This window comes from Heptranchias perlo, unplaced genomic scaffold, assembly GCF_035084215.1.
Source record: "Heptranchias perlo isolate sHepPer1 unplaced genomic scaffold, sHepPer1.hap1 HAP1_SCAFFOLD_577, whole genome shotgun sequence".
Lineage (NCBI taxonomy): Eukaryota > Metazoa > Chordata > Chondrichthyes > Hexanchiformes > Hexanchidae > Heptranchias > Heptranchias perlo.
In genome coordinates this window covers 70001-80000 of record NW_027139599.1, presented here as the reverse complement: position 1 = coordinate 80000, position 10000 = coordinate 70001, and the positions used below count along the sequence as shown (strand labels likewise).

The 10000-nt window shown below is 54.4% G+C and overlaps 4 pseudogenes; all 4 read right to left on the bottom strand.

Moving 5' to 3' along the window:
* Positions 1 to 2964: 2964 nt before the first annotated feature.
* LOC137316263 (U2 spliceosomal RNA) lies at positions 2965 to 3081 on the bottom strand (annotated as a pseudogene).
* Positions 3082 to 4076: 995 nt separating this feature from the next.
* LOC137316221 (U2 spliceosomal RNA) lies at positions 4077 to 4193 on the bottom strand (annotated as a pseudogene).
* Positions 4194 to 5154: 961 nt separating this feature from the next.
* On the bottom strand, positions 5155 to 5362 carry LOC137316231 (U2 spliceosomal RNA; annotated as a pseudogene).
* A 3894-nt stretch (positions 5363 to 9256) lies between these two features.
* LOC137316262 (U2 spliceosomal RNA) lies at positions 9257 to 9373 on the bottom strand (annotated as a pseudogene).
* Between the last annotated feature and the right edge of the window lie 627 nt (positions 9374 to 10000).

Sequence of the window (10000 nt, the reverse complement as noted above, 5' to 3'; positions counted from 1 at the left end):
GGCCCTGTCCGTTGTCATGTTAATCCCAGGGCGGGGGCGGGACTGCTTTGACCGGGAGACCTGTTTTCTGGGACGCAGGTGTGACATTCCAGGGAGGCACCTACTTTGTGCTGATTCGAAACGACCACGACAACGGCAACTTGCAGTTCTATATTACAACAACAACAACGCGCGTGTGGTAGTTGGGAGGGGCTGCGTTCGCGCTCTCCCCCCTGCATTGAAACTCAAAGTTCGATTTTCAATCCCATAGTCCACCAATCGGATGGGAGACGGTGTGTGTGTGTGTGTGTGTGTGTCAGTGTCAGTGTCAGTCTCTCTCTCTCTCTCTCTCTCTCTCACTCTTACTCAGAGCTGCTGTGGAAGGAAACCTTTTTAAAAAGAACTTGCATATTGAAAAAAAGATGTGTCTCAAGCTGCCGGGCCCTGTCCATTGTCACGTTAATGGCAGGACGGGGCAGGACTGCTTTGACCAGGAGACCTGTTTTCTGGGACGCAGGTGTGAGATTCCAGGGGACCTGCTTTGTGCTGATTTCCCTGCCTCCCTCCCTCCTCCCCAGGACTTCCTTCTGAACACCTTTGTCGTTTCAGCGAGGGCCAAAAGCCTGCCTGTGAAAGGGAAGGATCAGCCGGTCAGCCCCCTGCTGGTCGCTGCTGCCAGTGCAGCAGGCGTGCGTGTGTCCTCGGCCTCGTGTCCAGGTCCCTCAGGGACTTGAGGCAGCTCTCCCCGGTGGTCTCGTGGTCAGGACCGGGCTTCGAATCCCAGTCGGGGGGGGATGACTTTCTGCTGCAGATTAATTGGCATGAAGGAAAGTCTCCCCTCCTGAGCGTAAAGCTCCACCCTCACCACCACCACCACCGCCTTTTCCTCCCCTTGACAAACGGACAGACAGACAGACAGACAGACAGTCAGTCCAGTTCGGGAGCGCAGCTTTCATTAAGCAATGGCATTTGTGACAACTCATCGTCTGACAGGTTGATGATTTCCCCACACGCCTCCTGCCGAATAAAAGGCTCACCCTCCCGGACACTACCCCCAGAATCACCCACCCCCCCCCCCCGGGGTGAATATTAAGCCCGAGAACACCGACTGTAACCAACCGCAGTGAAAAGTTGAAGTGGCAACTCATTAACCAGATTTATTTTGGGCAACTCATTAACCAGATTTTTTGTTCATTTGGTTTATGAGTTGCCAAGTGTAAATCTGGTTAATGAGTTGCCACTTCAACTTTTCACTGCGGTTGGTTACAGTCGGTGTTCTCGGGCTTAATATTCACCCCAGGGGGGGTGTATAGCGGGCGATGGCCGGTGTGGAGTGCGTTTTTTGGGGGTTGATTTTCACTTTGCCTCGCTGGTGGAATTTGTGGGAGGCAGGCAAGGGGATTGGTGTGGGCTGGTGGGCGGCAAGGGAGATGCTTGCTTCGGGGTGTTATCCTCACTTTGGTCCGCTGGTGAGAGTAGGCAGCGGCAGGCTGGCAGGCAGGCAGGCAAGTGTGATGTAGTGTGGGGTGCAGTGCAGTGCAGTGCAGTGCTGCCCTGTCGTTTATGAAAGGTTGTAATGACACTGCTTTGCAGCTGACCATGTCCACTGATTTGTGACGCCCGTATGGAGGCTGATATCTCAGGAGGGCCGAGGCCGATTTCCTCCGGGGACGGCTCGTCGCGTGCGGCAGGACGAGGCGCAGCGGACGGTACCGAGCGCTCGGAGGTGCGGCGCTGCCCGCCGGAGGTACAGCGAAAGGCTGCAAACCGCTTTCCGCCTGCTAACTCGGCGGCCGTCAGACCGACCGACTCCGCTTTACCACCGGAGCTAGAGTCGGGCAAGGGGCACCGAAGGGTACCGGAAGGATCGCGTTCGCACGACGGGAAGTCGACTAGCGGGCCGCCGAAAGCGAGCCGGGGGCCCCCGGTTTTTCTGTCCCACCTGGAGACTGATATCTCAGGAAGGCCGAGGCCGATTTCCTCCGGGGACGGCTCGTCGCGTGCGGCAGGACGAGGCGCAGCGGACGGTACCGAGCGCTCGGAGGTGCGGCGCTGCCCGCCGGAGGTACAGCGAAAGTCTGCGAACCGCTTTCCGCCTCCTCTCACCGCACGGCTCTCCTTTTCACCCACTGGCGGATTTTCACCCTCCGACTGCTCGCTACCGTCCGCTGCGCCTGGTCCGGGCCCTGTCCATTGTCATGTTAATGGCAGGGCGGGGCAGGACTGCTTTCACCAGGAACCCGGTTTTCTGGGTCAGAGGTTCCAGGGGACCTGTTTTGTGCGGACTTCCCTGTGTCCGTCCCTCCATGCCTTCCCCCCAGGACTTCCTTCTGAACACCTTTGTCGTTTGAGCGAGGGCCAAAAGCCTGCCTGTGAAAGGGAAGGATCAGCCGGTCAGCCCCCTGTTGGTCGCTGCTGCCAGTGCAGCAGGCGTGCGTGTGTCCTCGGCCTCGTGTCCAGGTCCCTCAGGGACTTGAGGCAACTCTCCCCGGTGGTCTCGTGGTCAGGACCGGGCTTCGAATCCCGGTCGGGGGGGGGATGACTTTCTGCTGCAGATTAATTGGCACCTCTGAAAGAAAGTCTCCCCTCCTGAGCGTAAAGCTCCACCCTCACCACCACCACCGCCACCTTTTCCTCCCCTTGACAAACAGACAGACAGACAGACAGGCAGACAGTCAGTACAGTTCGGGAGCGCAGCTTTCATTTGGAAGCAGACCCTGCTTGTTTAAAGTCAACGACGCCAAGTTATTTTGCACTTTGAATTATATCGCTCCGTGCGAGCGGCACTCAGCCTTGGAGAAGAAAAAAATACCACTGAGCTGAGAAAGTTCTTTTTAAAAAGGTTTCCTTCCACAGCAGCTCTGAGTGAGAGAGAGAGAGAGATATCAGCTTTATTCTCAGTAATAATACACACACACACACACACACACACACACACAGAGACACTGGGAAAGAGCTGATTTTCCTTTTGAATATCTCCCCACGGGGAGCTGCACCGTTCCCAGAAACACTGCAATACTGGGTCGATGCGTGGAGTGGACGGAGCAAGCCCCTATTCCATCTCCCTGTTCTAAAAATCAATTAAAAATAATAATAAATAATATGTGTGTGTGTGTGTGTGTGTGTGTGTGTGTGTGTGTGTCGGTGTCAGTATCAGTCAGTGAGTCAGTGTCTCTCTCTCTCTCTCTCTCTCTCTCTCACTCAGAGCTGCTGTGGAAGGAAACTTTTTTAAAAAGAACTTGCATATTGAAAGAAAGATGTGTCTCAAGCTGCCGGGCCCTGTCCATTGTCATGTCAATGGCAGGACTGCTTTCACCAGGAACCCGTTTTTCTGGGTCAGAGGTTCCAGGGGACCTGTTTTGTGCGGACTTCCCTGTGTCCGTCCCTCCCTGCCTGCCTTCCCCCCAGCACTTCCTTCTGAACACCTTTGTCGTTTGAGCGAGGGCCAAAAGCCTGCCTGTGAAAGGGAAGGATCAGCCGGTCAGCCCCCTGTTGGTCGCTGCTGCCAGTGCAGCAGGCGTGCGTGTGTCCTCGGCCTCGTGTCCAGGTCCCTCAGGGACTTGAGGCAACTCTCCCCGGTGGTCTCGTGGTCAGGACCGGGCTTCGAATCCCGGTCGGGGGGGATGGCTTTCTGCTGCAGATTAATTGGCACCTCTGAAAGAAAGTCTCCCCTCCTGAGCGTAAAGCTCCACCCTCACCACCACCGCCGCCTTTTCCACCCCTTGACAAACAGACAGACAGACAGACAGACAGTCAGTCAGTCAGTCCAGTTCGGGAGCGCAGCTTTCATTTGGAAGCAGACCCTGCTTGTTTAAAGTCAACGACGCCAAGTTATTTTGCACTTTGAATTATATCGCTACGTGCGAGCGGCACTCAGCCTTGGAGAAGAAAAAAATACCACTGAGCTGAGAAAGGTCTTTTTAAAACGGTTTCCTTCCACAGCAGCTCTGAGTGAGAGAGAGAGAGAGAGAGAGAGAGAGAGAGAGAGAGATATCAGCTTTATTCTCAGTAATAATACACACACACACACACACACACACACACACACACAGAGACACTGGGAAAGAGCTGTTTTTCCTTTTGAATATCTCCCCACGGGGAGCTGCACCGTTCCCAGAAACACTGCAATACTGGGTCGATGCGTAGAGTGGACAGAGCAAGCCCCTAGTCCATCTCCCTGTTCCAAAAATTAATTAAAAATAATAATAAATAATATGTGTGTGTGTGTGTGTGTGTGTGTGTGTGTGTGTGTGTGTGTGTCGGTGTCAGTATCAGTCAGCGAGTCAGTGTCTCTCTCTCTCTCTCTCTCACTCAGAGCTGCTGTGGAAGGAAACTTTTTTAAAAAGAACTTGCTTATTGAAAGAAAGATGTGTCTCAAGCTGCCGGGCCCTGTCCATTCTCCTGTCAATGGCAGGACTGCTTTCACCAGGAACCCGGTTTTCTGGGTCAGAGGTTCCAGGGGACCTGTTTTGTGCGGACTTCCCTGTGTCCGTCCCTCCCTGCCTGCCTTCCCCCCAGCACTTCCTTCTGAACACCTTTGTCGTTTGAGCGAGGGCCAAAAGCCTGCCTGTGAAAGGGAAGGATCAGCCGGTCAGCCCCCTGTTGGTCGCTGCTGCCAGTGCAGCAGGCGTGCGTGTGTATTCGGCCTCGTGTCCAGGTCCCTCAGGGACTTGAGGCAACTCTCCCCGGTGGTCTCGTGGTCAGGACCGGGCTTCGAATCCCGGTCGGGGGGGATGACTTTCTGCTGCAGATTAATTGGCACCTCTGAAAGAAAGTCTCCCCTCCTGTGCGTAATGCTCCACCCTCACCACCACCGCCGCCTTTTCCACCCCTTGACAAACAGACAGACAGACAGACAGTCAGTCCAGTTCGGGAGCGCAGCTTTCATTTGGAAGCAGACCCTGCTTGTTTCAAGTCAACGACGCCAAGTTATTTTGCACTTTGAATTATATCGCTCCGTGCGAGCGGCACTCAGCCTTGGAGAAGAAAAAAATACCACTGAGCTGAGAAAGTTCTTTTTAAAACGGTTTCCTTCCACAGCAGCTCTGAGTGTAAGAGAGAGAGAGAGAGAGAGAGATATCAGCTTTATTCTCAGTAATAAAACACACACACACACACACACACACACAGAGACACTGGGAAAGAGCTGTTTTTCCTTTTGAATATCTCCCCACAGGGAGCTGCACCGTTCCCAGAGACACTGCAATACTGGGTCGATGCGTGGAGTGGACGGAGCAAGCCCCTAGTCCATCTCCCTGTTCCAAAAATCAATTTAATATATGGTCCCCAGATAGGGGACGTATCAGATATTAAACTGATAAGAACAGATTTTTTTTTTTTTTTTTTTTTCTGACACTCTGGGGTGCCTTATTGCCTTACAGATTCATTCCAGATTCCTTGCAGTGACATTACATCAAGCCAAAGCTCTACAAGCCAAAGCTCTGCACTCTGCCCGAGGGGATTTCTCCCTGACTGCATCCCCCCGGCATACAATGGCAGGAAGGCTCCAAATGGTTGCCTTCCCCCACTTGACCACTTGATCTTAGCCAAAAGGCCGAGAAGCGATACCGCGCTCGATGCGAATTGATCTCGGGTCCTGTTTGCCCTCCCTCTTTGTTCTCTGGCTGCCGGTGTTGAAAGCAGTCTCGAAGCACTGCCGTTCTCTCCTACTCTGGCCACATTTTTTGCCACCGTTTCTAATTGCAACAGTGGATGAGTTTAAAGAAGTTGCCGTTTTTTCCTTTCTTGCCAGGATTGCTTGACAGATTGGTAAATTTGCCAGTAGGCCACCAATCAGATGGGGGAGGGTTGTGTCTCAACGGACCTCCGTCAGTCAGTCTCAGTCACTAACGAACTGCCGTGGAAGGAAACCTCTTTGAGTAAAACTAGTGACGTGACGTGACGTGTCTCACAATGAGCGAGCGAGTGAGATTGCAACGGCCAATTGAGAAAGAGGTGAGGTGCTGACAATCAGCAGCTCGTGTTGAAACATTCATTCCACGGCAGGCAAGACCAATCAAAAAAAATACTGCAGATGCTGGCTCGGCTCGGCTGGCTGGCTGGCTGGCTGGCTGGCTGGCTGGCTGGAAATGGGAAATAAAAACACAAGGCGTGTTAAAGGCTGGTTAAACTGTCGAAAGAAACAAGGCGTTAATGTTTCAGAAGCGCCTATTGAAAGACGTCTCTCAAGCTGCTCCCTGACTGGGCCCTGTCCGTTGTCATGTTAATCGCTGGTTAAACTGTCGGAAGAAACAAGGCGTTAATGTTTCAGAAGCGCCTATTGAAAGGTGTCTCTCAAGCTGCTCCCTGACTGGGCCCTGTCCGTTGTCATGTTAATCCCAGGGCGGGGGCGGGACTGCTTTGACCGGGAGACCTGTTTTCTGGGACGCAGGTGTGACATTCCAGGGAGGCACCTACTTTGTGCTGATTCGAAACGACCACGACAACGGCAACTTGCAGTTCTATATTACAACAACAACAACGCGCGTGTGGTAGTTGGGAGGGGCTGCGTTCGCGCTCTCCCCCCTGCATTGAAACTCAAAGTTCGATTTTCAATCCCATAGTCCACCAATCGGATGGGAGACGGTGTGTGTGTGTGTGTGTGTGTGTCAGTGTCAGTGTCAGTCTCTCTCTCTCTCTCTCTCTCTCTCACTCTTACTCAGAGCTGCTGTGGAAGGAAACCTTTTTAAAAAGAACTTGCATATTGAAAAAAAGATGTGTCTCAAGCTGCCGGGCCCTGTCCATTGTCACGTTAATGGCAGGACGGGGCAGGACTGCTTTGACCAGGAGACCTGTTTTCTGGGACGCAGGTGTGAGATTCCAGGGGACCTGCTTTGTGCTGATTTCCCTGCCTCCCTCCCTCCTCCCCAGGACTTCCTTCTGAACACCTTTGTCGTTTCAGCGAGGGCCAAAAGCCTGCCTGTGAAAGGGAAGGATCAGCCGGTCAGCCCCCTGCTGGTCGCTGCTGCCAGTGCAGCAGGCGTGCGTGTGTCCTCGGCCTCGTGTCCAGGTCCCTCAGGGACTTGAGGCAGCTCTCCCCGGTGGTCTCGTGGTCAGGACCGGGCTTCGAATCCCAGTCGGGGGGGGATGACTTTCTGCTGCAGATTAATTGGCATGAAGGAAAGTCTCCCCTCCTGAGCGTAAAGCTCCACCCTCACCACCACCACCACCGCCTTTTCCTCCCCTTGACAAACGGACAGACAGACAGACAGACAGACAGTCAGTCCAGTTCGGGAGCGCAGCTTTCATTAAGCAATGGCATTTGTGACAACTCATCGTCTGACAGGTTGATGATTTCCCCACACGCCTCCTGCCGAATAAAAGGCTCACCCTCCCGGACACTACCCCCAGAATCACCCACCCCCCCCCCCCGGGGTGAATATTAAGCCCGAGAACACCGACTGTAACCAACCGCAGTGAAAAGTTGAAGTGGCAACTCATTAACCAGATTTATTTTGGGCAACTCATTAACCAGATTTTTTGTTCATTTGGTTTATGAGTTGCCAAGTGTAAATCTGGTTAATGAGTTGCCACTTCAACTTTTCACTGCGGTTGGTTACAGTCGGTGTTCTCGGGCTTAATATTCACCCCAGGGGGGGTGTATAGCGGGCGATGGCCGGTGTGGAGTGCGTTTTTTGGGGGTTGATTTTCACTTTGCCTCGCTGGTGGAATTTGTGGGAGGCAGGCAAGGGGATTGGTGTGGGCTGGTGGGCGGCAAGGGAGATGCTTGCTTCGGGGTGTTATCCTCACTTTGGTCCGCTGGTGAGAGTAGGCAGCGGCAGGCTGGCAGGCAGGCAGGCAAGTGTGATGTAGTGTGGGGTGCAGTGCAGTGCAGTGCAGTGCTGCCCTGTCGTTTATGAAAGGTTGTAATGACACTGCTTTGCAGCTGACCATGTCCACTGATTTGTGACGCCCGTATGGAGGCTGATATCTCAGGAGGGCCGAGGCCGATTTCCTCCGGGGACGGCTCGTCGCGTGCGGCAGGACGAGGCGCAGCGGACGGTACCGAGCGCTCGGAGGTGCGGCGCTGCCCGCCGGAGGTACAGCGAAAGGCTGCAAACCGCTTTCCGCCTGCTAACTCGGCGGCCGTCAGACCGACCGACTCCGCTTTACCACCGGAGCTAGAGTCGGGCAAGGGGCACCGAAGGGTACCGGAAGGATCGCGTTCGCACGACGGGAAGTCGACTAGCGGGCCGCCGAAAGCGAGCCGGGGGCCCCCGGTTTTTCTGTCCCACCTGGAGACTGATATCTCAGGAAGGCCGAGGCCGATTTCCTCCGGGGACGGCTCGTCGCGTGCGGCAGGACGAGGCGCAGCGGACGGTACCGAGCGCTCGGAGGTGCGGCGCTGCCCGCCGGAGGTACAGCGAAAGTCTGCGAACCGCTTTCCGCCTCCTCTCACCGCACGGCTCTCCTTTTCACCCACTGGCGGATTTTCACCCTCCGACTGCTCGCTACCGTCCGCTGCGCCTGGTCCGGGCCCTGTCCATTGTCATGTTAATGGCAGGGCGGGGCAGGACTGCTTTCACCAGGAACCCGGTTTTCTGGGTCAGAGGTTCCAGGGGACCTGTTTTGTGCGGACTTCCCTGTGTCCGTCCCTCCATGCCTTCCCCCCAGGACTTCCTTCTGAACACCTTTGTCGTTTGAGCGAGGGCCAAAAGCCTGCCTGTGAAAGGGAAGGATCAGCCGGTCAGCCCCCTGTTGGTCGCTGCTGCCAGTGCAGCAGGCGTGCGTGTGTCCTCGGCCTCGTGTCCAGGTCCCTCAGGGACTTGAGGCAACTCTCCCCGGTGGTCTCGTGGTCAGGACCGGGCTTCGAATCCCGGTCGGGGGGGGGATGACTTTCTGCTGCAGATTAATTGGCACCTCTGAAAGAAAGTCTCCCCTCCTGAGCGTAAAGCTCCACCCTCACCACCACCACCGCCACCTTTTCCTCCCCTTGACAAACAGACAGACAGACAGACAGGCAGACAGTCAGTACAGTTCGGGAGCGCAGCTTTCATTTGGAAGCAGACCCTGCTTGTTTAAAGTCAACGACGCCAAGTTATTTTGCACTTTGAATTATATCGCTCCGTGCGAGCGGCACTCAGCCTTGGAGAAGAAAAAAATACCACTGAGCTGAGAAAGTTCTTTTTAAAAAGGTTTCCTTCCACAGCAGCTCTGAGTGAGAGAGAGAGAGAGATATCAGCTTTATTCTCAGTAATAATACACACACACACACACACACACACACACACAGAGACACTGGGAAAGAGCTGATTTTCCTTTTGAATATCTCCCCACGGGGAGCTGCACCGTTCCCAGAAACACTGCAATACTGGGTCGATGCGTGGAGTGGACGGAGCAAGCCCCTATTCCATCTCCCTGTTCTAAAAATCAATTAAAAATAATAATAAATAATATGTGTGTGTGTGTGTGTGTGTGTGTGTGTGTGTGTGTGTCGGTGTCAGTATCAGTCAGTGAGTCAGTGTCTCTCTCTCTCTCTCTCTCTCTCTCTCACTCAGAGCTGCTGTGGAAGGAAACTTTTTTAAAAAGAACTTGCATATTGAAAGAAAGATGTGTCTCAAGCTGCCGGGCCCTGTCCATTGTCATGTCAATGGCAGGACTGCTTTCACCAGGAACCCGTTTTTCTGGGTCAGAGGTTCCAGGGGACCTGTTTTGTGCGGACTTCCCTGTGTCCGTCCCTCCCTGCCTGCCTTCCCCCCAGCACTTCCTTCTGAACACCTTTGTCGTTTGAGCGAGGGCCAAAAGCCTGCCTGTGAAAGGGAAGGATCAGCCGGTCAGCCCCCTGTTGGTCGCTGCTGCCAGTGCAGCAGGCGTGCGTGTGTCCTCGGCCTCGTGTCCAGGTCCCTCAGGGACTTGAGGCAACTCTCCCCGGTGGTCTCGTGGTCAGGACCGGGCTTCGAATCCCGGTCGGGGGGGATGGCTTTCTGCTGCAGATTAATTGGCACCTCTGAAAGAAAGTCTCCCCTCCTGAGCGTAAAGCTCCACCCTCACCACCACCGCCGCCTTTTCCACCCCTTGACAA